Genomic DNA, 27,561 nt, shown 5'->3' with positions numbered 1-27,561 from the left:
TAAATAGTCATTATGCGCGCTAATCGACATAGTGCTTGCACTTTCAATGATTGTTTTTCACTTTCACTGTTTATTTTTGCCCACAAGTGTTTTCGTTCTCAAGCATAGGGTAGGTGCTCCATGAAGAGGTGGGTAATAAAGCAAAGCAAATAAAAAATTTGTTCGCTCTCCAATGCTGCCGGCACGCGGCTTTATCGCTCCGTTTGTGATGCAAGACGCGAAAAGACTTGTCTCGACTGACCGCGCAGGGGCGGAGCCGACTCTACGTTGTACCAGCTTTGGTGGTTACTTTGCTTGAGGTACGTCGAAAGTTCGTAGTCGCTTTAAATTGAGCGCAGCCGAGAGCGGCAGGCATACTGTTCGACGACCGCCGAGGACGCTTGTTGGGACGCCGCCGCCACGTCACTGAGATTTTTTTTTTTTTTTTGGGGGGGGGGGGGGTGCTGGACTGCCGAATAAACAGTTTCTTTTAGAAGCCGTTTAGAGCGTCTTCCTGACCGCCGGACTGCCTTCACCACTACATGTCAATATTGTCTGCATTTCAGCGAACGCTCTCTGAAAACACATTTTTCTGTGTGCAGTCTGTATCTTCGTAACTTGCTTGCAAATTGTACACAGTTTCCTAAACGCAGAAAACACAACACAGATGTCGTACCTACCTGATATTTTCTGAAGCACAAGCAAAATTCTATGAATATATTGAATTACTGTCCGCCTTCCCTTCTTTTCCGCATTAAATCAATCCCTGGTTTTCACGTACCTAATCGGTTTTTGGGAAGCCCTAGAAATGACATACGCAAAAACCTTCGGCGCTGAGCCTGAGCCTGAGGCCTGTGCTGAAGCACCTCTGTAATCCTTATACGGCATGGCTTTTCGTGAGAATATTTCGGCGGAGATCTGCATTAGCTAATTCTTAAAGCATCAGTACTCTAACGACGCATTAAAAACCATTGTAATTGTTCGGTTAGCTTTCATATTTCTTTATGTGAATATATTTGTAGATATTACGTTAAACCACTCAAGTGGGCCCTGCAAGGGCATTTCTTAAAGCAGATGTTTTTGCGTACTGTGGAGACACCATGGCACGAGACCACCCACGCTAAGCCGTGCGTGCCAGTGCTATGTTCGGGGAAAAGTGTATCCTAGTGGTTGAACTAATGCCGAGTGTTTGGATCTTTTAGGCCTCTCGGCTGAGGCGACACCCCTGTTTGGCCCTAGATTTCTGTAGACGGGACCTCAGGCCTGACCCGACCGGAGGAAATTGGCAGTCGGCTTTCCGTATTCTCCTCTCCATCTTTCACTTTCTTATCTTCTATCTAAAAACTTTCCTGTCTCCTGTCCTGCCATTTAACCTGCCACGGAGTAACTACCCTGAATTGCCACATATGTGGTTATAGTTAGGAAGTACAGCTCGCGTAGGCAGGACTTGCTTGCAAGCTCCTCTTAAGCTCCCTTTTTCAGTTCCAAAGTGGGTGCCTGGCACTGTGACCAAAAACAATAATTATGGCTCGTCCCTTTGAAAACTTATCGCTCTCTCAAAAGAGGGCGGAAAGAAACAGCATATTTCTTTCACAGAAGAAAAGTAACATTTCCCAAATACCACGTCATCCGTCATTCATAGCGAAGCAGACGAAAAGCAAGCAACAATCTTATCTCCATTAAATGTATCAAATTGCTTGACAGATGCCTCAGGCCTCGGCTACAAGCTATCTGAAATGGCCAGTGGTGACTTACTGCTCGAACTGCGCGACAACTTCCAGAACTCAAAACTCGCAAACATTGTCTCTATAAGGCACCTCCCTGTCTTCGTCGTTTCCAATTTAACTCTAAACACTGTCCGAGGCGTCATCTCAGAAATTGATTTTGTCAACCTCACAGAAAAGGAAATGCTTGACGCGCTCGATGACCAAAAACTCATACCTGTTCATCGAATAAAGGTTCGGAAGTGTAACAATGAAACAGACACAAGATACCTGGTCGTCATGTATAATACTAGCACTTTAAATGAAACCATCGAAGAGGGTTATTTGAAAGTAAGCGAAAGACCATACATTCCAAACCCCCGCAGATGTTTCAACTGCCCCAGGTGTGGCCGTGGCTCGCACAACTGTCACGGCCGCAAAACATACGCGAAATGCGCTGCGAGTGATCAGCCTTCTGAGGAATGTGACGCTTCCCCGCGCTGTGGAAGCTGCGAAAGAGACAACGCTGTATAGTCTGGGGCGCCCGCCCATTCTGAAAGAAGGAAAAAGAAATAATAACACCAAAGACAAGAGAAAACATTTTATTTAAAGAAGCAAGAAGGCGATTTGCTCTGCCAGGCACATTCTCTTTCTCCGCAAAAACAAACTTCGCAAATGTGCTGCGTGCGTACCACACAATCCTTCGGCACCTGTGCAGGCCACACGCAGTGAGCCTGTGGCCGGGCCATCCGTGCCCCGGTTGGAGCAGCAAACACTACTTCGCCACTGCCTAAACAGGCTGCACAGGCCTCCGGGTTGGCGGGCCTCGAGGACTCTTCCTACAGGTCGAGGTCTTCTTCGAACGTCCACGTCCTGCTCCTCGGTCGTCCAGCGCCTCTGCACAGGTGATGGTGAGGACCCAAAGCAACCCTGAGCCGCCCACGTCCGAAGGCATGCGGGACTTCCTTTATCGGTCAAAAATATATATGCTCGGGTCAAAACCCTTTTAATCGTCTTGCTGGGTTAGTCGGTGGGACATTGTCTAACAAAGGTAAAAACAGAGCTAAATTTGACACAAACCACACAGAGAGACGGACAGGACAGCGCCTGTCCTGTCCGTCTTTCTATGAGGTTTGTGTCAAACTTAGCGCTGTTTTTACCTTTGTTAGTCAAACCACGTTTATGTAGTTTTCACTCCACAGATGTGTTAAGACGGAGATCTGGGCAATTCGGTACATACTTAAAAGCGGTTTTACACAGCGTAACACACAAGACAAGAGAAAACAGACACCAGTGTCAGTTCTTTCTTGCTTTGTGTGCTGCGCTGTGTAAAACCGCTTCGTAGATACTCAACATTAAGATCACTTTCATAATACAGTGGAACTGCAGACGAATCTTACGTAAACGTAATGAGATAAACAAATCTTAATTTTAATTTTTGCGGTTTCTCTGTCTGCCGGAAACAAATTTAGGTCTTCGGCACACAAATGTGCTTTTAAAATAAACTGTCTTCCGCCGCGACCGAGAGGGGACGAGCACGCTCTCGGGCGGCACATCCATAATTCTGAAACCTGGTGTAGCAGTTCGTGAACTGAGACTGAAGACTAGATTTGAAGCCGTAGTAGCCACTGTGGTGGCTAACAAAACAATTACGCTGTTCTACATATATCTTTAACTGCATTTTAACCTTTGACTTATCTTTAACCTTCTAGAGCACTTGCCAGAGCCATTCCTGGTAGCTGGAGATTTTATTGCACACTCTTGTGTTTTGGAGAAGTGAGAAAATCGATACTAGAGGTCAAACAATGGAGGATTTTATGCTGTCTATAAACGACTGTTTGATGAACTCAGGTAAACCTACATACTGTTCTCTAACCTCAGGCTGAATGAGCTGTTTAGATCATTCTTTTAGTTCGCTGACTTGTTTTTAGCCATTTTAAGAGAGATTGTTTCAGCCAGCCCATTCAGGATTGATCACCCGCCAGTTTGTATTCAACCACGATGTTGGAAGATGAATTTAGATTGTTGGAGACTGTTCAGAGAAAAAAGCCAGTGTCGACAGTATTTTTAGAAGCACAGCACGCAGATTCGCTCAATGAAGTGTTCACGAATTTCGATGCTGCACAGCTACCTATTTCACAGTCCACATGAGTTGTGCGCCAGAACCACAAGGTAAGGAGGAAGCAAGAATCTGAAGAATACAAAACGAACATAAAGCTTCGGGTGTTTTTCGTAAGCATCCAACTCACGAGAATCTTAAAATTTTCAAAAATTGAAAGCTAAAGCACGATATATACGCCGGAGTCCCCGAAAAAAAAAATCTTGGCAAAGTTGCGTGTCTTCTACAAACAGCTCAATCGCATGCGAAGAATGTAGGGACAGGTTCTAAAACTAAATGGCAGCTACTCCCTGTACACACTTCTGACAGACCCTGGTATACAGACAGACATTTACTGAAGAACAAGCCAATATTTTGAGCCAATATTTTCTACACTTTCTAGTTCTTCACAGTGCACATAATCATTTCTAAAATACAAATACAAAACCGAAAGAAAAAGGCAGCCTACAAGTGGCAACCCAAGGTTCAAGGTTCAAGCTTTGTTTTTCAGTCAAATACATGGCTGAGGAGAAGGGAAAGAAAGCTGCAATTGCGGCTTGATGAAGCACCCAACCCCAAAGTTATTTTGGTAGCAGTTTGGTGGAAAGAAAAATTGGTAACCTCCCGCACGCCCTCCTCCCCTAAAAAGAAGGAAGCAGACATTTCGCAAAAAATACAATGGTCAGAACGCTCGGCCCCCTGCCATATACACAGTCCAGGGCTATTCACAAACGAACAACAAATTAAGACGAATTGTAGGAAATAAACATCTGAGAATTAATAAACATCAGCACATTTCACGCAGTACAGTGCACAGAAACGCAAAAGCAACAGACTAAAGGAACAGATTTCGGATGCAGTTGACCAGTACAGAGCAAATGGAATCATTTGTAAACCAAGATTTATTCAGTATACAAGGTAGGATTTATCTTACAGACTGCAGACCGTAATTAGATCTAGGACGTGGTAAGTGAAAATATTCATGATGTCTTGTTATCCGGGGCACTGGGTTGACGTGTAGGTGTGTCATATTTAATAAAAAATTGGCCTGATTGTGAAGCTGTATTTTTAAATATGTCAAACCCGAAACTCATGCAGAACACTTACTGGCATCATTCTGTGGCTGAAAAATACCGTTTGTGCAGGAGACATGTAATCTATAATAGCTATAGCTTCGATTGCCTGTTTTTCTAAAGTGAGAAGTTTCTGGGTATTAGTGTTTGTAGTGTTACCCCACACCAAGTGGAAATATCTGGCATGCGATTCGACTAGAGCATGACACAGAATAAGCTTTACTTTGGCAGGAAGCATCAATTGGCATCTCCTGATTATTACTACAGCTCGAGCTAATTTAATTCGTAACAAATCTATATGGTTACCCCAAAGCTCATGCTCACTGAAAATAACTCCCAACATCTTAACTACACTGATTATTTCAAATCGATTACCACCTAGGAGTACGCTCATAAAGTCGGAAACCTGCATGGTTTTGCCCTAAAAAACAACCTTAGTCTTCTTCCTCTTGATTGGTAATGCATTACTACGAGACTAGAAATCAAGCTTCTCGAGCAGTTCATTGGCCCTCTGGCATAAACTGTTAAAATAAGTGCCTAAAAAGAAAGGCTAGTGTCATTAGCGTAAATAACAAATTCTACTTCAAGGTCTATTTATGCTATATCGGTTATGTATACGTTGAATAACAAAGGGCCTAGAATATGTTTAAGCTTCGCCTTTAAGAGTCGAACGCGACAGCGTGCTGTAGCGCTGTCACGGTGTCCACGGAACGCCATCGCCCGCCATGCCCGTTGGACAAATCGGTCGGAGTCTCTGGGAGGCCTCTGAAAACAGCCCACCCAACGGCCCGAAGGGGTCACGAACAGGCTGCAGGGACGCTTCTCCCTGAATTGCCCGTTGTCCGTCTCCGTTCGGATTGTGATTTTAGATGTAAGGAAAATCGCGGTAACTGTTATTCATCTCGGTGGACACCTCAACCACGCACTGAGGGTAGGGAGGAAGTTTTGAGTGAAAGAGAAAAGAGAGAAAGAGAGGCCGTAATGGAGGTCTGCGTACCCGTTAGCTTCGCATTCGTTGATCGCAATAGCACACAGATGCGCAAATCACAGTAGCTCGGGCGGTACGGGTTCCATGACATCGCAGTGGCTGACACCCGCACAAAACATGGCGCACTCAGGTCCGGTCACCGCTGCCTGCCCGTCTGAAGCCCGAAGAGGTCGCGAAGGGTTGCATCCACGCTGCTGCCCGCACGAACGAAACTGGCGTGTTATCACACCGTGCTGCGCATTCGGACCAGCTGACGTCTTCAAAGGTTTCGTCTGGCGGTCCGCGAAATTAAAATCAATCCCCAACCACCGCGCAATGTCAGTGAAGCCCAGAGACGTTAAAGAACCCCAAAACGCAGAAATTACTGAAGACTCACTAAGGCGTACCTCATAACCCGAGTCGTTCTGGAACGCAGAACTTCATAAACCAAAACTCAAACCGAACTCAGCCTGAGTCCCTCAGTAGCCTGAGTCGCTTTGCGACGTTAAACCCTCATAAACCAAACCAAACCGAACACAGTCATACCATCACCTTTCGTACCACAGCGCAAGCTATTCGCATTTACTTTCATCTCTACAACATAGATGGCGCTGCTTTGCCACAGCTCATGCATTCAGTTTCAATTCTTTATAGAGTAGAATTTGATTGTTATCGGGTCCCGGTTCAGAATTCGCATACTTATAATTAGTCATGTGCGCATCAGTGGACGAAGACACTTCACGAAGTCGAAGACCGCAATGAATTCACTAGGTCCACTTCCATTCAGTTCGAGCCAACGAGCTCGCCTATCTTGATGCATGCGTGTGCCTCCCACACTTTTGATATTTTGGATGGTGTGATTGTGCAGGCGTACGGTGGCCGGTGTTTCGTGGCGTAAGCATGCTTAGATTTTTCTTTTCGCCACTATCTCTATGCAATAAAGAAAAAAAAGAGCCTTCGTAGCGTCTTCTGTACGTGCTCGTCTTGTAGCATGAAAGACCTGGGTATGATTCCCTCTATGTCCACAAGATTTGTTTATTTCGAGGTTCTCGTGTTGCCACGCCAACAACGCAGACACCAGCTTTTCTGCGATACGAGCTCCTTAACGCAGTCGCGTTATTAAAGGGCCTAGAATACTTCTTTAATGAGCCACTTAAAAATTACATAAATACTTATTAAAATACAAAACCAAAACAGGAAATAAGGGTCAGCCTTGGAATGGCAACCGAAACGAACCATTTAAAAATTTAATACCAGTTCATGAAATTCATAGAGTACTACCGACTGTTGTGGTAGAAAGACTGCACCAGGCTCCGACAAAATTCATTACGAAATGCTGGCCCACCTATCTGAACGCTCTGTAGAAGTTCTGTTAAAGTGTTTTAAATCAACAAAAGTATGAGTAGTTTGGAAAAACGTCTCTATTGCTCCTTTGGAAAGCCGCCCACATTCCTTGGAAATTATAGTGATCTGAATATAGGTTGATGTATATTTTTCGTTCCCGTGAGCTTCTTGGTGTCCACCATGTAGTTTTAAAACTGCATGCTGCACACTTAACCGTCTCGTCCGCTTGCAAAAAAAAACGGCCCCAGAAGCATTTACAGAAAGACAACATTGCCTTGCGATCTTTATTGATATGGAAAAGGCATATGGCCGCCGCGGTGGCTGAGTGGTTACGGCGCTCGGCTGCTGGCCCGAAAGACACGGGTTCGATCCCGGCCGCGGCGGTCGAATTTCGATACATCTTGAGAACACAGCGCTTGCAGACAAAGGACCAGAACAAGAAGGACACACACCTGCGCTAACTAACAACTTTTATTTCAGAAGGGGGCCGATCCGCGCCTTTTATACTGAATTGGAGGGAATGATGCGCACGCGCACAACACAGCCAGGTGGGAGCATGGAAAGAGCCAACACATAGACCAACTATTTTTATCGCCACTGATAACCAACAACGCAGCCAAAACAAGCAAGAAAAGAAAAAAGAAAAAGAAAAAAAGAAAAAAAGAAAAAAGAAAAAGAAAAAAGAAAAGAAGAGAAAGAACCAACGGGGGGAGCAAAGGCAGGGAACGTAAGAAACAATTCCAAAACGTACCAAAAGATCCCGAGAAGCCAACAACCAACACGGCTAAACGACTGACGATGAAAGGTAACAAGATGAAGGCACTAAAAACTGAACAAACAGGCATAAAAGGTGCAGGAAAAACCTGCGGGAGAACAAAAGATTCGGCGCAGCTAAAAGATGACGGGAACTAAAGGCGTTAAAACAGATACAAGCAAAAACCCAAGAAGCCGACGCGAAAGAATACAAGCAGAAAAGGTGGTCACTAAAATATGACATTGAACAGACAACAGATCTCTAAAAACAAGCAAAGAATCGTAAAAAACGTGTGGGCGATAAAACATAACAGAGAAGAATACAGAAGAGTTTAAAAAGGAAAACATCGCAAAAAAAGAGGGCGCAAAAAAATCATCACGGAATGAAACGAAAAGAATACACTGAATCAAATCAAAGCAGAGAGGAATGAACACTCTTTGTCTAACAATGCAACTGATGGTGTGCTAACGCACTCATCTTTTAGCTTGGTAATAGTGGCTGCTTCAATGATTTCTCGAGTCAGTTGATTTAAGTTTTTTGCCAAAATATCTGTTTCCTTGAAAGTGGGGGAGACGCGTCGGCAAGGACTGCAATCACGGCAGTGTATGGCCAAATTACCGGACCTTTTATCCTCAGCATTAGCTTTATGCTCCAGTAACCGCTTATTGATACATCGGCCTGTTTGGCCGACGTACTTCCTGCCGCAGGGTAAAGGAATCGAATAGACGACACCCGACGAGCATGCTACGAACGGATCCCGATGCTTAATTGTGCAGTCTGGAACTTTTTCCCCAGAGCCGTTGACCTTCCTGCAGAGTCTAGAAAGCCGGTGAGGAGCAGAGAAAATAACGTCTACTCCTGCCCTTTTTCCAATTCTTTTTAGGTTGTGCGACAGTTGGTGGATGTAGGGGATTACAGCTACCTTTTTATTGCGACTCTGCCCTTCCCTTGAGGTTAGGCTCTTTCCTTGCCTCGTTTTCAACATTTTTTGAGCAACTGAGGATAGGAGTAGGGCCGGGTACCCAGAGCTGAGAAGCCTCTGCGCTTGGTTAAAGAAACTGCTTTCAAGACTGTGCGCGCAGGACTTGAGTAATGCGTTATTGAAGGTGGCCTGGATTATGTTTCTCTTGACCAATTTCGAATGAGCTGACTCATACGGTAAAAGTGGCTTATTGGCCCTTGGTTCGAAGATCCAGCATACGTGATCGGGTAAGAAGTGCAGCTTAAGTTCAAGAAAGCGAAGACAGCTATTTTCTGGAACTTCATGCGATAAAACGAGGGGATGAAAAGACTCCCTAAAAATGCCTAGAACCTTGGAAACTTCAGTCATGAAAGCATTGCCTGGGCAGTCGAGAAAAATTAGATAATCATCGACATATCTGAATATCTTTAGTACCGGTGAATTTGCAATCTTTGTGCTTACTTCTCTGTCACGCATGGCCAAGAAGAGGTCGCTCAGGATAGGGGCGATGCACGACCCAATACATATGCCCTGCTTCTGTATAAAAAGAGATCCATTCCACTCAGCATAGGTAGACCTAAGATATACAGACAATAATTCTAAAAAGCCACTAGCAGAAACGCCACATGCATTTTGAAAAGCCACAGCTCCGTGTTTGTCGATACACTCGTTTACACAAAGGAGCAGATCGTCGTGCGGAATTGAATAGTAGAGGTCTTTCACGTCAACGGAGAAACCTAGGTAGGCCCTGCTGCCATGTTCTCGCAAGAAGTGAATGGTATCACTTGAGTTTTTTACTAGGAACGGGTCTTCTACTGCGAGAACGCTGAGATAGGCTTGAAGAAAGTTAGCAACCAATTTTTGCAAGTGTCATTCTCTGAAACGATTACACGAAGCGGGCACTCGGGTTTATGTGTTTTTGCAGTAAAAAATAAGCTGAGGGACATTCTTCTGCTATCTGTTATCGAGCGGGAAAGTTTATCGAGGTTCAACCGTTGGCACAACTTTCCTGCTGTACTCTTAACTTTTGTCAAGGCAACGTTCTGACATTTGTCAAAGCAGGAATTGAGTGCGGACGATGCTTTTTCACAATAGACAACCTTCGGCAGTAAAACAAAACCCCCTTCCTTATCAGCGGTTAGCAGGGACAAGTTGTTGTTTTTCAAGTAAGCGATAGTCTTCCCAATAGGTGGCTTTTTGCTGGTACGACTGTGGCGGTTGAGTACGTCAACGCCTTCGGAGACGCAACGATCTATGTCGGCTGCAGGAGCTGACCTTGAGACTTGCCTGACCATGGTCAGTAATTCCGGGGCTGAGGGGCTTGGTTCGATGGCGAACTTGGGCCCGCACTGGAACTTGGGCCCGCCTTTAGTTCCCGTCATCTTTTAGCTGTGCCGAATCTTTTGTTCTCCCGCAGGTTTTTCCTGCACCTTTTATGCCTGTTTGTTCAGTTTTTAGTGCCTTCATCTTGTTACCTTTCATCGTCAGTCGTTTAGCCGTGTTGGTTGTTGGCTTCTCGGGATCTTTTGGTACGTTTTGGAATTGTTTCTTACGTTCCCTGCCTTTGCTCCCCCCGTTGGTTCTTTCTCTTCTTTTCTTTTTTCTTTTTTCTTTTTTTCTTTTTTCCTTTTTCTTTTTTCTTTTCTTGCTTGTTTTGGCTGCGTTGTTGGTTATCAGTGGTGATAAAAATAGTTGGTCTATGTGTTGGCTCTTTCCATGCTCCCACCTGGCTGTGTTGTGCGCGTGCGCATCATTCCCTCCAATCCTGTATAAAAGGCGCGGATCGGCCCCCTTCCGAAATAAAAGTTGTTAGTTAGCGCAGGTGTGTGTCCTTCTTGTTCTGGTCCTTTGTCTGCAAGCGCTGTGTTCTCAAGATGTACCCCAACCAACTCGCCCAGCAACAAACCTTGCTGAATTTCGATAAAGGCGAAATTCCAGAGGCCCGTGTTCTGTGCGATGTCACTGCACGTTAAAGAACCCCAGGTGGTCGAAATTTCCGGAGCCCTTCACCACGGCGTCTCTCATAGCCTGAGTCTCTTTGGGACATTAAACCCCCTAAACCAAACCAAACCGGAAAAGGCATATGGCACAACCTGGAAGATCAGAATTCTTGTTGACCTAGCGGCGCGTGGCATACGTGGAGACATGCTGAAATCTTTGAGCGACTTTCTGTCTAACCTTTCATTTCAGGTGCATCTCGCAGTTACCCTCTCGAAATATATCACTCGAGAGAACGGTGCGCCTCAAGGATGCATTTTGAGTACTACACACTACATATTAAAATGAATTCCTCAGCCAGAATACTTCAACAGTCCATTATACATTTAGTCTAGGTTGATGGCCTTCGAATTGTGTGCACATCTAGGTTACCAATCTGTCAGAGAAAATACAACTCACATAAAACAAACTTGTGATTCGAGCAGACAGAAACTTATTTAATTTACCCCAACAAAAAAACAGTTGCTGTGCTTCTCTCGCTCCGTGAGGCTTGCAGATTCATCTCACCCTCCACTCGAATGAAATAGTGCCTCCTGTAAAACAAATACAAATTTTTGGCATAACTTCTAACAAATAGCTCACATCTCTTCCACCATAAACACCCCTAAAACGAAAGCAACCCCTCTATATATACTTCAAGTACTCTCAGGAAAACACGTGGGGTCCGATAGGATGTGGGTATGTACCTCGAGCGCTCCACAGCCTTAACCTTAACGTTTAGCCTTAAGTACATCATCAGATAGCCGCGGTGGTGGCTTAGTGGTTATGGCGCTCGGCTGCTGACCCGAAAGACGCCGGTTCGATTCCGGCCGCGGAGGTGAAATTTTGATGGAGGAGAAATTCTAGAGGCCCGTGTGCCGTGCGATGTCAGGGCACGTTAAAGAACCCCAGGGGGCCGAAATTTCCGGACCCTTCACTAAGGCGTATCTCATAGTTTCAGTGGCTTTGGGACGTTAAACCCCCATAAACCATTAACCGCTCTGTAGTACGCTCTTCCTTAAACTATGGATGAGTAGTGCATGGGTGTTTGACGTCATCATACCTGAAAAGGCTGGATCCAATACAAAACCTAGGTTTGTGTCGCTCTAGTGGAGCATGCAGAACATTCCACGCAAATAGCCTTTACGTAGACACAAATGAAGCGCCGCCGCTCCCAGACAGGTGAGCAATGCTTACACGTACATAGGTGCTGAAAATCAGGTTCCTGCCAAAAATTTGTTTTACCCTACAGTTGCCAAAAACACATCTAGGACACTCTTTACCAACAAGTTACAAGCAGTCAGATAACTCTTCTTCGGCTCCGAAGAAAAATGCGAAGAAATAAACACACTGGATACATTTCCGGATGTTGCCCGGAGACTCGACCCGCTACCACCTTGCACACTTTTCCTGCTGTATGCGATTTTACGTTGGCACACATTCACACAAAAGCGAACTCCACAGGAACATACACAGGAAAATTTTTTACAGCAAGCAAAAAGTAAAATTATGCAGATTCGTACTCAGATGGTTCTAAAACAGCACTCCATGTTTGGAGTGCGATAATACAACGGAAATGTGAGAAAGTAGTCAGGCTGCTCAATGGGCTTACATTTTAAATGGCGCAGCAGAATGTTGCGCCATGGCTATAGCTGTAGAAAAAATAATAAAGAAGCATTGATAACGTTGCTATGTACACTGACCCCATCAACTTAGTTCAATTCAATTTATTTATTTCCTTTTTTAGAGGAGGAGTCAACACTTTGAAGTCGGTCCTGCCCCTTACAAACTGGCATTAATAGATATATCGCTAAGGCACACGTGTTTCACAGGTCAGAAATAAGATAGAAAGCACAAGTATTACCAACATTTTAAGCACTTATTGAGGACACAGGAAGTATCGAAAATGAATGAGAGTGGCCTAGAATAAACAGTTGTTATCGAAAACAGATTATGTGGGAGAGGCTAAAACATACTACACTTTTCACGTAGGTAAAGGCAGCAGAAATAACTTAATCTTAGAATTCGGATTACAAAAAGGATCAAACGACTGGCGCTCCAACCGATTTAGCAAATAGGAGACTGTGTATGATAACGCTGGCTTGCAGTAGTTTGCTCGTGGCATAGGCATATTGTCATGACGGGTATGGCGACAAGATTCGTACTTTTTATCAGCGTCGCCATTGCCGCAAAGATTTTATCGCTGGTTTTAACAGAGGACGTGAAGCATACCAGCAGCCTGTAAATATATATTTTGAAAATGGGAGCTTAACTTAAGCTGGAACACACATTTCTAACACTTTCTCGTCTGCCTTACGAAAACTTTGTTTGTTGCGCCATAAAATAAAAGATACACCACTTCAGGTTAAGAGACTAGCATACGAAACCTTTATAAGGACTAAATTGGAATACGCGTGCATAGTATCGAATACGTATACTGTCATTAACATAAAAGCACTTGAGCGGATCCAAAGGAAAGTTGTGCGATTCATGATCCCGCAATACAATCGAACTGCTTCAGTCTCTGCCTTAGTGCAGTCGAATTTAATACCAACCCTTCAGTCCCGGCGCAAATTTCCTCGGTTGAAATGCTCCTTTTTGTAACTTAACCATAAACATGGAATAAATACGTCCCCGTATCTTATACCACAGAACACCAGACGAACTCGACACTCCCACCCCCTTTCTCTGACCCGCACTTTGCAAAGAATAACTAATTTTAGCACTCTTTCTTTCCGCAAACCATCAGTGATTGGAGCAGCTTACCAGTTTCGTGTGCATGGTCTTCTGACCTGATAAGCGACCATTGTTAGTTTTTTAGCTTGTTCTGTTAGCTTGTTTTTTTGTTTTTCCATGTCATATCCCGCTGCTCGTGTTCTGTTTGCATTTTGGTATTATTGCTCAATTTGTGATCTGTTTTTGTAATCTACTCCTGCTTGGGCCTCACGGCCTGCAGTATGTCATAAATAAAAAAAAATATTATATCGCAAAAAGAGATCATGGAAGGGTTTTCGGTAAAGAATATTTGCTATACCTCTCAAGGCTTTTTTTTTCTGGAGCAAGTGCAGGCTAGACAAGTCTTTGACACGAGTTGTACATAAAACAAGGTTGCAATACTGGAGTAAAGAAAACACTTGGGAACTGTGGAGCATGACGAAGTATTTCGGGAGTATGCTTTTCAATCTGTTTTAGACCCCTACTCCACAGGCTACTTTAAAAAAATGTGGTCTATGTGTTCATTTAGTGTAAAGCGCTTTGAAAAGATCACACCAAAGATCGTTACAGAATCGACTATTTCCAATAAACTTGTGCCCAGGGGCACATTACTTGGCTCGGGAATTCGTTTTGTCATTAGCAAGTATAACAAAATTTTTGTTTTATTTTGATTTATCATAAGATGGTTTGCATCAACCCGTGCCTGAATGGCGGCCAACACTTTTTTAGTAAATACACCTGTTGAAAGTATTAGATTGCAGACATGTGTTAAGACACGGCAAATAGTCAGTTATGCACCTCGCAGGGGCTACCTGCTGAATTGCGTTAGAATCTTTCGATTTGGAGTTTTTAATAAAATTAATAGATGAAAATACTTCGTCAGAGTGCATTAGGCTGAAAAAAAAATGACGTCAAAAGGTGTTATTTGACATATATGAGTCAGCACCAGGTGCCAGGGTAGTAGTAGGCTCAAGACTTTCAGTACCTTTCAGCAGGAGAAGTTTATTAAATGCATCCGCCAATGCCCTTTCCGAAAAGTGTTCGACTGCGTGCTTGATAACACTAGGAAATAGCTTTTTGCACATTAGGACGCAGAGAGTTTTCACCATTTTGCATATTATATCGGATCTGTAGATCGTGTCATTGACCAGCATACTGATGTAGTACGGCTTTGGAATTTTTCAATATTGCTGTTAGTTCATACGGAATGGTTTGAACTCTATGAATATTAATACATATATCGTTTTATGAATTGTGCGTAAAAACCACTTTTGTGCCGGATCATTTTTAGTAGCTCGTATGTCACCCACGGCTTTCGTGCGCCGCCTGGCCTCTTTCCTTTCTTGAACCACGCTGAACTGCTTAAATACCGAGGGTTACGATGCTACAAGGATCATTGAGCGACACGGCCTCTGCGCCTGCTGGAACGATACACCGCTAATCACAGCCCTCGGCTTAACATCGACAGCCGCTGCGACATCGACGTCACACTGCTTTAAATCGAGTCACGCTCCGTTCATCGGCACTCGGCATGGTGACACCATGAGCGACATGACGTTGACGAACCATTTCGTCTTTTCGGTTCAGGTTCTTTGCTTTGTTCTACCTAGCTGCACTGCTCACGAGAACGCCTGGATTACCGACGGCGACCTGACAACACTAAACTGCTGAAATACCTAGGGTTACAATGCTACAAGGATCATCGAGCGACACGGCCTCTGCCCCTGCTGGAACGATCCACCGCTGTTCACGGCCCTCGGTTTAACATCGAGAGCTGCTGCGACAGCGGCGTCACGCTGCTTTAAATCGAGTTACGCTCCGTTCATCGCTGTGCACTGGGCATGGTGGCACCATGAGCGACATGATGTTGACGAACCATTTCGTCTTTTTGGTTCAGGTGAGAAAAAATTTCGGAAAATGCTATCGCAGCATCGATCTGTTCCATCTGGTAGTGCCATCCCCACGGCTGGTGTGTTCGCTCCTTGGTGATTTTATTGTCTCACTTAAGCATATATTATTACTTGCTGGTGACGTGGGGAGCGACCCTAGCACGAAGACACAAGAGCTTGCTTCTGAAATCCGTAAAATGGCTGCCGACATAGCTGCCATTAGAAATGAAAATAAAGCCGCTACTGAATCACTCGCAGCTATACACGCTAAGCTAGATTGGTTAGCTGATATGGACAGCAGGCTTAAAAAGATGAAAGTAGAATTAGCCAAATAGAGCAAACTTTTTCTCACTTTGCGCGAAAGATTGACAAACTCGAAAACGCAAGCAGGCGTTCAAATCTTATCTATGGCCTGAATGAAGCAGAAGATGAAACGCTGGAAGACCTTGAACGCGAAGTGGCTGACAGGGTTATCAAGGATAAGTTAAAGGTGTCAATTGCAGGAATCGAAAGACTGCACCGCCTTGAGGATAAGAAGGAAGGTAAAACACGGCATATGATAGTAGGGCTGCTTGATTTCAGAGACAAAGTTAAGATTCTCAGGAATGGTTCGAAGCTGTAGGGATCAAGTTGGTCCGTGAGCGAAGACTTTTCTTTAAGGATTCGAAATATCAGGAAGCCGCTTTGGGACAGCGCCAAGCCGAACAGGGATAATAAAGAGTAGGTCGTCTTGGTTTTCGATAAGATTAGAATAAACGGAGAGCTATTTGCCTGGGATGAAGTACAGCAAGAAATGGTACCCATTAAAGAAAACGAGCCCAACCAAACACTAAACTGTATATTGGCGAGGCAGCCCAAAGCGTAACAGTAGTGAACGTAAATGCGAGAAGCGTAGCGAGCAAGGCGGTTGAGCTTGAAGCCTGCCTGCTTGAACCATACACCTGATATTACTACTATTACTGAAACTTGGCTTTCTCCTCGCATGACTAGTGATGACAATATACCACCCGGTTACACTGTCCTCCGAAAAGACAGATGCTCTCGGGGGGGGGGGGGGGGGGGAGGGGGAGGGGGGGATTCTGAAAAAAAAGCTTTGATGTTGCACCGATGCCTGACGTTATCAATATTGAAGCACTTTGATGCAAAGTTCTCATAGGTAACCTGGCTTTCTACGTAGGGACAATGTATCGCCTCCAGGCTCTAGCTTCGATGTATTACATGAATGCATTGAACACATTGAATACCTTAAGTGCTCAAATAAAATTATACTAACCGGTGACTTTAATCTTCCCGGCATATCATGGGAATTCTTCAAAAGTGGTAATGTGGATAGCGCTTGCGCAGAGGCCCTTTTGGACATGACTTTTAACTTTGATCTTAAGCGGATTATCCTTCAACCCACACGTGTCACGGAGAACTGCCAAAAAATTCTAGACCTTACTTTAGTTAGTGATAAGCTTGCCTGTGAAGGGCTTTCTTCGGAAACAGTTGATGGCTTGGCTGATCACAAGGCGACCAAGTCAACTTTTACATGCGAGATAAAGTCCGTTAAGAATAAGAAGGTTAGTCTACGACAGGGATCGCTCTGACGACTTCAGAATTCTTGAATATTTGAAACAGACTTATGACGAGTTACACCATTATTTTAGCGATTCTGATGTGTCGACCGAAAATCTGTGGTTAATTTTCAAAAATAACGTTCTGCACTGCTTGACAAACCATGTGCCAACCAAAGTCAAGAGTATACAGAAAGTTAACCCGTGGATAACGCGAAAAATCATATAGGTGGAACGCAAAATTTACAGGCTCAGGAGACTCGGAAACAAATTTTCATTGCCTGGGTACACTGAATAATTCGTGAAAATTCCCGTGCGCTCAAAGTAGCCATAAAGTTAGCGAAAGCAAAATACCAAAATGTTACCCTTAGTAATTTCTTGAAATCTTCCCCTCAAAAATTTTGCCGATACTTTATTTCAAGGTCCCATAAGCAATCTAATCTGCCGCCAAGTGAAGCTCTACTTAGAGCAGGAGAGTTTAACCGTTATTTGAAATCTGTATTTACTGCTGATAATGGCATATTACCCGAGAGAGACCCACTGATATCTGATGGAACCTCAAAACTTGAGGCAATAACATTAACTGAACCTGGAATCCTGTCCTTGTTGCTTGTCATTGATGTCAAAAAGGCCAGTGGTCCAGACAATATTCAAAATCCTTTCCTTAGAAGATACACAATATGGATATGCAAATACCTTAGGCTTGTCTGTAAGAAATCACTTATAACTAGTGAATTACCATGCGACTGGAAAATAGCTAAAATAATTCTTGTTCATAAGAGTGGAAGTTATGACAACCCTTCTAGTTATCACCCCATTTCTATCACTTGTACAACTTGTAAAATTCCTGACACATTATTCTGAAACATATCGTGACTTACGTGGAAGTAAATTATTTCATTTGCAGCAGCCAACATGGTTTCAGTAAAGGCTTGTCAACTACAACGCAATTAATTGAAACCATTCATGACCTCGCCTTAACTATAGACAATCATGGGCAAAAAGACATTTTATTTCTCGATCTATCCAAAGCATTTGACAGAGTATCGCACGAAAAAATGTTTCACGAACTACATATTGTTTGGTTCTGGGAATATAACACAATGGCTTCAGGCTTATCTGACAAATCGATTCCAGTTCGTTGAATATGAAGGGCAACGTTCGGGATGTGTTGAAGTAGTGTCCGGCGTGCCTCAAGGCACAGTATTAGCTCAATTTCTTTTTCTTATCTTCATAAACGACATGGCAGACATCGACTGTACGGTCCGTATGTTCGCAGACGACTGTATCATTTACAAAGAAATTAGTGACTATGAAGATCAATTAATTCTTAACCACTCAATAGTGCAAGTTTCCGAATGGTGCAAACACTGGCAGATGACGCTTAACTTAGATAAAACTGTCTATATGATAGTAACCAGGAAAAAAAAGTCCTCTAATATTTACTTATGGCACTTAGGTATTATGGCAGTTAGGAATTTTGATCTCATCGGATTTGAAATGGAATAGACATGTTTCATATACAGCATCTAAGGCACTTACTGCGCTCTATTCGTTGAAGCGTTCCTTAACATCTGCTGCACCTGACACTAAATTATTAGCGTATACCTCACTTGTTCGTAATTTGTTGATTTCCGTCGACTAACCACTGCATTAACCAATTAGAAAGCGTTCAGCGAAAGGCCATTAGATTCATCTATAACAAGTACCGCCGCAGATTCCCCTACAGCACTATTACGCAAAGATGGTCTTACAAAATAGGGCAAAATTCTTGCGGCTAAAGTTTCTTTTTCTGCTTTTAAATGATGCTTTCAAAATCGATAAAAATAAGTACATGTCATTTTCTAAGTCATTAAACCCCATAACAAAGCATACTAAGCACATTACCGAGTACAGATTTCATAGTGACACATTCAAATCTTCATTCTTTCCACAAGTCATCCGAGTCTGGAATGCGTTGCCGACGGATGTGGTCACCTGTAATTCGTTTGATGCTTTTTTGGAAGGATTGTCAAATCTTGAATCGGAATAAGTGCACTGTTTTGGAAATGCTTGTTTTTATTTTGTTTTCTGCGCACTTTATTTATTGGATTGTATTGCATTGACTTGTTCCTTTGTTCAAGTTATTTTGCAAGCAATTATAAATATTTTCATTCCTGCACTAACCTGACCGTAAACGTTTTTTTATGTGTGTATGTAATTTATCCCTGTCCTTCGAAAGCCTCCACAGTGAGGGTAGCAGTATGTTGTAAATAAAATGAAAATAAAGGAAAATTTATGTGGTATGTGTGTTTAAAATTGTCGATTAAATGAGAATTAGTGCGCTAACTTCACAAATGCAGTCAAATTCCTAATAGGAGACATAAAACATACTGTAATTACAGCTGACGCAGAAGGACGTAAAATAAAGTTCTGTTGGGTCCGCAGTCGAGTGGGAACTAGAGGGAGCGAGAGCGCCGATGCATGTGCCGCACTTGCACGTAATGGACAAGTAAAACAAGGGAACATACCCTGTAAACGCCGCATAAAGTTCGCGCGAATAAAACTGAGTGCAAAAAGGCAGGGGTCTTGGGACAATGAAGAAGTTGACAAGCTGCACTTTGTAAAGGCCGTCTTGGGTGAGTGGAAGGCCTATATGCACCAGGAATGTTTTAAAGAAATAATTTGCCATCTCCTCACTGGACACACACACACCTTACAGGGAACTTGGTATTGACAAAACAAGAGAAACCTTTGTCAAAAATGTGGAGATGACATTTACAGTTAATCACATTTTATCCTCTTGCACGAAAGCCGAAAAACAAATAAAAAGTTCATTACCTAATTCTATAATGAATGCATCCCTTCTCACCCAACGCTGCTCTTAGGTGTTAATGAACTTGTTAACACGTCCTGTGTGTCTAGTATTATAAAAATCTAAATTCTTACCGACTGGTTGGCTTGATTTTTTCGTATACTTGAGTCACTTTCTCATTCCTGAGAAGAAGGCTGAGGTCTTTGTTTGATTTGTTGGAAGCCTCGAGATCTTTGCGCAGCCAAGGAAGGTCGATGAGGTTACCTGAAATTCATTAGAACTTTTACAATTAGCTGTTTCTGAAATTTTTCCTTCATCAATACTAGGTAGTACCAACTAACTTTTTAGGCACTGTACACGAACGTTGTTCTTCGCATTTTTGTAAAATTCTGCAGAAGACAATTTTTATACAGCTTTAGTTTAGCACACCGTAGCCTTAGATGTTTATGCGCCACTAAAATCAACACACAGGACACAAAACACTCCAATGGGTTGGTCGGCCTCTACCACAGAGTGCAGGGAGTGAAAATGTTTACCAAAGTGAATGTTAACCTTAGGAGGGTGAAGTTGTAGGCCTGTTGACGAGACATAACGAATAGAAACCGTACAGACACGGGATGGAGGCAGGCGTTGCTTGCTGCCGAGTACTTTGCCGCTTTTAGACGTTATGAACATTATGTTCGCAAGCTCAGTCGCGACGTCTTATGCAATTTTCTTTCTTAAGTATAGCTCAAGTGAAGTCCCTGGGCGGTTCCGGGGTGTTGGTGGAAGAAAGGTTTTCGAAAGAAAGAGAAAAAAAATTATCCGTCTTGTTGGTGTCACTCACGGAAGCCAGAAAAGGCGCTAATTACTCTTCATTTTTAAAAGTAAAAATATACTGCCGGAACGCTGCTGGCGCATGTAGTGCTCTGAAGAGTGTCGTGCAACACGTAAAAGTTTGTTCACCAGGCCCAAGGAGCACGTGTATATCGTTCATCCGACCGGTGTTTAGTGTATGCCACAAGCAGGACTACGCCTTTTTTGTAAGTCGCGACGAAAAATGCACAGTACATGCTCAGAGGTTCTGTGCACGTTGTTTCAGAGAACCCCTTTTGAACAAGTGCCTGAAGAGGTACTTAGGCACGTATCATCAACAGCAGGCCTATATCTGGCTGGCACTTCCGACCGGGTAAAAAAAAAATTCTTTCGAGCTCTCATCCTTCACGTACAGAAGGCAACTTTATTAAGGAAGTACGTGTGATCGGCTAATCCCGGTAACGAATGTTCTTCGGAGCAGGAATGTTGTATACGGTCACCGCTGACAGCCGTTGCATGTTTGAGATATATATTGCCATGTTGAAGCATGTATGCGGAATTGCTCGTTTAGTCGCCGCGCATTTCCGACTCTATTTTCAGCGATGGCTCTAGGAATAGAACAGGCTAGCAATATTTTTCTACGTATTTGAGCCACTGGCAGAAGAATTTTCTGTCTCCAAATTGCCCATTTTCCGTCGAAAACTGTCAGTCGAGAGTGTCGCTGTCCCGCGAAGTCTACCCTCTGGCGACCAGCTACGCGCAAGAACACTGCTGAGGCGCCAGTACTCGCGCCTTCGGCAGTTGAGGCAGAGAGGGGGCTGCGAAGCAACCTGCGGAGGGCGAATTGCAAATGGCGCCCTCCGGCAGATCCGGGTGCACGTAGCGCCACCCCGCGGCGCAGACCCTGGCGTCCGCCGCGTCGCTGTCAATGCGTGCGCCCCACTGTGTGTGGACGTTCAATGCGAAATGGAAATATGCCCGCTCGTATTTATCTTCGACGCACGCCTCCGGCGGTCGAAAAAGCGTGGGCCGCCGCCCCGACCCTGCAACCCCTCCGCACGGCGCCGCCGCACTTGCGTGGCTCTCTCTTCTGATAAATAACGAGACTTTTCTTTGTCGCTTTTGCGCGTTTCGTTCGCAAGTGGGCCCCTTTCTCGCGTCGGGGGCAGAAGCGCACATGATTCTGAGAGGGTGGATGGCGCTGCATTGACGTTGTTGAATCGCACGGTTTTAATTTCCCCGCGCACTCAGACTGCGGATGCCACTGGATTTGTTTGATGGCTGTTGGCGAACGACGGCTCGAGTTTTCTTTTCCACATAAAAAGAAGTGTAGATACAATTCAACGCAGCCGTCGGCGTGGAATTGTTCATTCTTCTGTCTGTTACATTATGAGGGGGCCAGTTTTTATGCACCTCTAAAAGGTGTAATTTCGATCATGTTCGGTTACTTAGCTCTGTCAGTAATTTGTTATTTTCAGAGTTTCTTCATCTTCATTTGAGCGTTTACTGTACTCGTCACAGTTCCATTCGGACACCCGCTTTCACCATTTCATTCAGAGCTTATCGCAATTCGTGCGTTTCTGGCTATGATCCCATCTAATCTTCTTCTGCTTCACACAACTTGAGCGAAAGGTTAATAAAAGCAGTACACCGCAGTTGGGTTAAACGAACGGCATCTTTCGTAGTTGTGTGACACATCTGAGAGTACCTTTAAGGTGGGATCAGACTTTGGAAATTTATGTTGTACAACAGTTATAATATACGCTATGGCTCTAGTATTTGCAAATAATCTTAAAGGTAGACGCAGATTGCATTAGAGCTCGAAACAGTAGTTCAAAAGTTTGCTTAGAATTGTTTATTTTCAATTTTTCTACCAATGTACCTTTTTCTTAAAATATACTATCCGCAGAGCATTGTGAGTTTTCACAAAAGTAGCAACCAATGCCTTACACAAGTGGAATTGAAATTATGCGCTTCCAACAAAAAAATAGTTTTGTTATGTTTTTGTCGTAGTGAATGCAATAAAATTGCTCCGATGAATGCTTTTTTCTTTGTCAGAAAAAAATACAAAAAAGCTTATTCTGTGATTCCAGTTCCACTTATGTAAAAACGTTTAGTTATCATCTGTGAAAAATTTTGTTTGCTTCTGTCTTATAGCTCGCAAGAAAAAAGCGCATAAACCTCCAAAAATATCGTGTCAGAAAAACGATAGTATAGTATCTTAAACCGTTTTATTAATCATAACTTCCTTTCAAAGAAGAGCTTTAGGAGAAGCCCTAGTGGCCTAAAGATGTACTTCGAGCAATGCCAAATTCAAAACCGAAAGCAAAGCCGGTGTTTATGATAAAAAAATTAAGAGCATTGAAGTATTCGAGACGAGAACACCACGTCGAGGTCCACCCACTTGTGCGGTCGATATGACAAATAGAAAGGACAAAAATTTATTTTCGAAATTGCTGATAACCAAGTGTGATATATTTTTTGAAAGGTAAAGAAATTCTCTATCGGATGATCGCAAAATCTCAAACCCGAATTTTGTGAGAAAACAAAATTTCACTCCACCTTAAATTATGCTCAGTTACCTAATAAGCTAAGATCATTGTACAAATTTTTTAACATTAAAATTAGGCCATATGCTCGTGGCTAAAAAATTTCCAGAAGGGTTCCAGAAATAGCCAATCCATTTTTTTTGTACTAACGTATACGTGCGGACAATAGTAACCAGCACATGCAGTTTCCTTTTAACACTTTTAAATCGGGCGTAATGGAAATTTGGTAGCTATCGTATGTGCATGCTGGCAGTGGACGCACGCACGCATTATCATGCAGAAAAAAAATGTTGATTTTGATAGGGAAGGCTTGATTGCACTCATAGTGGAATAGCGAGCTACGTTTACATATGTGCGCACCTCTACAAACTATGGTCCCAATGTATGCTATGTGAGGGATGCCTGCGAAATATGAAAAAAAAATAATTAGACCTTGTTAGATGCGGGCCCCTGGTTCGCCTGTGCCGTCTCTCGCCAAGGTCGGTGTCCCCGGGTTCCGGATCGGGAGACTGCTGTAGTGGGGTTGACGAAGAGATGAGAGGGTCTTCGAGGTGAAGAAGAGACTGAAGGGTTTATTTACATTTATACAAAGATTGAAAGAGTGAATCGGGAGCTGGCTGATCACACGCCAGATCGGTGCTTAAATAGGGTCCCCTGTCCCCAGGTCCCTAGTTGGGGAATCTAGTTCATTAAAAATGCGTCGAATCACTGCGATGTAGATCACGTGTCCAGTCTTCCGGGTCCGCCCCCAGCCACACACTCTTGCCACTTCTGGCAGATTAGGGTCCGCGCTGTCCAGGCTTCAGTGATGAATAGCCCGAAGGGGGTCCCATGGCCGCGTCGAAGGTCAGTCACCTGCACTTCACAGCGGGAACGTGGGAGCGAAAGGATCCCACCGCAGTTCGCAGAAGCTTTCACGTAGAGCGTGGGAAAGCACAGTCTAAGACGAAGTTGTTTTCGAAGCACGAGGATTCCGGAGACGTTGGCTTAGTCAAACCCGGCCGCATTTGTCACGGCTCATTTGCAGTTCCGCCGCTCACCGGCTCCCCCGTCGTCCCCTCCGGGAGAAACAAGTCCCGGGTGGGTCCGGCGTTGAGAACAAAAGACAGGTTCACCAAAGCCGTTCTCAGACAGCGGAGGGCCGTTTCACCCCGTAAACAGCAGGGGTGAGGGGGGGGGGGGGAGGACCCTTGTAGACGCCACCACCTGCACTCGTAGCGCTGCAACCACATCGACGGCCCTTTGAAGCCTTGGTAGATTGATGATTCCCAGTGGCTTGAATATTCTTGGCATGTTGGCGTCTCCAAACTTAACAACCTAAATTTGCCGGCTTAGCGTATTAATCACAGAACGCCGGTTGCAGTTAGCTGCCTAGAGTGGCAGGCCCATTTTGACGTCTCACTGGCGACTGGTCGGTTCGGTGTCTCACAGATCCATTTTGGCATCTCTAAGCTCACGTGCATACTCTACCCTCTTCCGCATGTGGCCTTTGGTTCGATCGCCTTTCCAGTACAGTTAATGGATTCCAGGGCTCGCTTGTACGAAGCAAATAATCTAGTTCCCAGTGATGTCCTATTCGCTGTCTAAACCCTCCGTTAGTTTTAAAGAAAGCATAGGCGTGTAAGTGCTCACTGTGTCAGTAGAAAACTCAATCATGCTGTGAGGTGGCGGTGGCATGCGCGTACAAATTTAGGGAGTTATGCGCCTTTCCATCTAACGACATAAACAGAGCGTATAGACTTCGTTGGTCTTAAGGGAAGGAAAGGGCCGCATAACTGGCTCGCTAGGTGAGTGGCAACCTTTGTTAGGCTTTTTGGTACGTGGTAGTAGTGTCCACCTAACGCACTGGGCATCTATGGTTTTACACGATAAATTGCTTCTAAATGGTCCTACAAAGCAGTTACAGCTTCCGATGTAAAATCGTCGAAACTATAGCGAACGGACCAATCCAACAATCAGCTTGAGCCGGCAGCTAAGCGGCCGCGGCGCCGGCTGCTTCGCTCTGGAGTTTCCTACGCTCTTGTTACGGCGGGGACCTCTAGGCAGGGACCATGTTAGAGACGGCAGTTCCGGAAGTTGACGGTTTGCCGCCGACGCGTTGTCGCCGCCGCTGCTCTCGCTGCTGCGAGGCCTGCGCCAACTGTCGTTCCTAGTTCTGGCTACACTACCGATCGACTTCTCACCCCGCGGGGACCCTAACGGCGCCTTCTGAACGGCGAGCCTTGCGAACAAAATCGCGACGAGCGTTATTTTTAATGATTTTGTTTCGGCTATAAGCCCCTGCAACTCTCTGCTGATTCGCGCTCTATCGTTCTGTTATATCTTCATTTATCTCAGCCGCCTTCGTGGCTCGGTAGTTTAATGCTCGGCTGCTGGCCCGAAAGACGTGGATAAGATACCGGCTGCGGCGGTCGCATTGTCATCTAGGCGAAATGCTAGAGGCCCGTTGCTACGCAATGTCAGTGCCCGTTAATAAATCACATGGGGTAGAAATTATCCACAGCCCTGCACTACGGTGTCCCTCATAGCAGGAGTCGTTTTAGAACGTTAAAAACTCATAATCCCATAAACTCTTTGTTTATCTTTCTCTTGAGAGGGTTAATAAAAGGGGTAATGAAAGGACAGCTGCTGCATCATTAGTGCGCGCTAGATTTAACGCCACAGCGTTAAATACCCTGTTCACCAGACAATCCGGTGTGGGCGTTGTGGGCGAAAAAATACGGGCATGGCTCTGGGCAACTTAGGTCAGGCGACCCTGCGGCATCATCGAAACCCGCCAACCGGATAGTGAGCAAACCGACCAGCTTTGCAGGCGGCAGTTAAATCAATGATTGGTCACTCGGTTAGAGCAACCTACTGTGTGTCTCACAAGCGCCACCGATGGCACCAGCTGCCATCGCAGGGCAGTGGGGAATCGCTTAGCCGCTGCATCACTACGCCAGGAGAGGTATGAGGACTCCCAGGGATATATGAATCTAAAGTAGGGAATGAACTTCTACATATTGAGAATTAACCCATTACGCTTTCATGTCATACTGTTATGGCAGAGCTTAAGTGCTTTACTTCTTTTGCTCTGTATTTTCTTTCTCCTGCCGCACGCAGAGGGAATATTGGCCTTATTTCTTCTAATCGAGCAGTTCGCTTCTCAGCTGTAGCATCTCGGGGAGAGAGAAACAAACAACCGATTAGACCGGCTCATGAGTCAGCGGCCTTCACGGCTTCGATGGCGAGAGACAGGCGACATCGCTGCGTTTATCTGTTCTTCCAGTCTCTATGCTGGCAACAGTCTCACTCTTGTTTTCTCCCTCAAATCCTCCCCTTGTTTTTGATGATGATGAGGGATTTTTATTGCGCAAGGGCATTTGAGGCCAAAGAGCTCCGAGCAGACGGTAACAGTTCGACTGAAGTCAGTAAACTGTGTGGCGTGTGAGGTTTTTATAGATTGATAAAACAAAAATCTTGTATAGGGCCAGAAAATTGATTTGCAATGTACAATTGCGCGCGAAAATTACTGAAAGGCTACGTGTGTAGGCTTTAACAGGTCTAGGTACCTAATCGGCTGACCTTACCCGGGGTAGGACTGCAAGGCTGCTCGAATGTCTTATTGAAAGCGAAAACTCAGAAATACTCTCGTTTCTCCTCCGAAAGCGGTGGACTTGTGGTAGAGCACCCCCTTCGCAATAGGAATGTGCTGGGTTCGATTCCCAGTGCCGAAGGGAACCCACTGGTTTTCAATGTGCAGAGGCGTCCCCTGGTTTCCTTCTTAGCCGTTAGGGGGTCACGTCTCGAAAGGGGGCCTAGAGTGGCTATGTGCACAGTTGCCGAAGAGGATACCGGGCGCCCTTCACGACTATGGACGGCACCAGCATGGAGCGTCCGCCGAGGCCTTGGGAGGTGCCTGCCATGGGCGTCGCCGGGTACCTACAAGTAAAATACATACGAGTGCACCCCTCTGGCCTGGCGCTCTTCCCTTGGTGTGGGGCCGCAACGCTCGGAGCCCTTCTCAAGTCTATACTACAGGAGGTCCGCAAGTCTCGGAGCATCCGGCCTGGTCTGTGGGAGTGCCCGAAATGCCACCGGCGGGAACCCACCGGCATAAATAGCTACAGATTTCCTCCGGCCAGGTGCTCGGCCGCTCAGGGGGCTTCATCAGGATGGGGGCTTTTGGCGCTCCCTCATACGGGGTGCTGTAGGGACACCTTTCCAACCACGGTTCGCCTTGTGGTAGCATCCGCCAAGAACGTGGAAGGCACTTCAGAGCCAGGTGACTGGTGAAATAGGTACGAGGGCGCTCCAGATTTTGTGCTCGGGAATCATGGGACCTCAATCCTCAAAAAGTGGACCCAGCCCCTTCTGGGAAAATCGCCGTGTTGGCAGGGACGGCCAAATTTAAATCGTTGCGTTAAC

The sequence above is a fragment of the Amblyomma americanum genome, chromosome 1 (assembly GCF_052857255.1).
Source record: "Amblyomma americanum isolate KBUSLIRL-KWMA chromosome 1, ASM5285725v1, whole genome shotgun sequence".
In the NCBI taxonomy this organism is placed as follows: domain Eukaryota; kingdom Metazoa; phylum Arthropoda; class Arachnida; order Ixodida; family Ixodidae; genus Amblyomma; species Amblyomma americanum.
Note: the sequence above shows the minus strand (reverse complement) of the source record.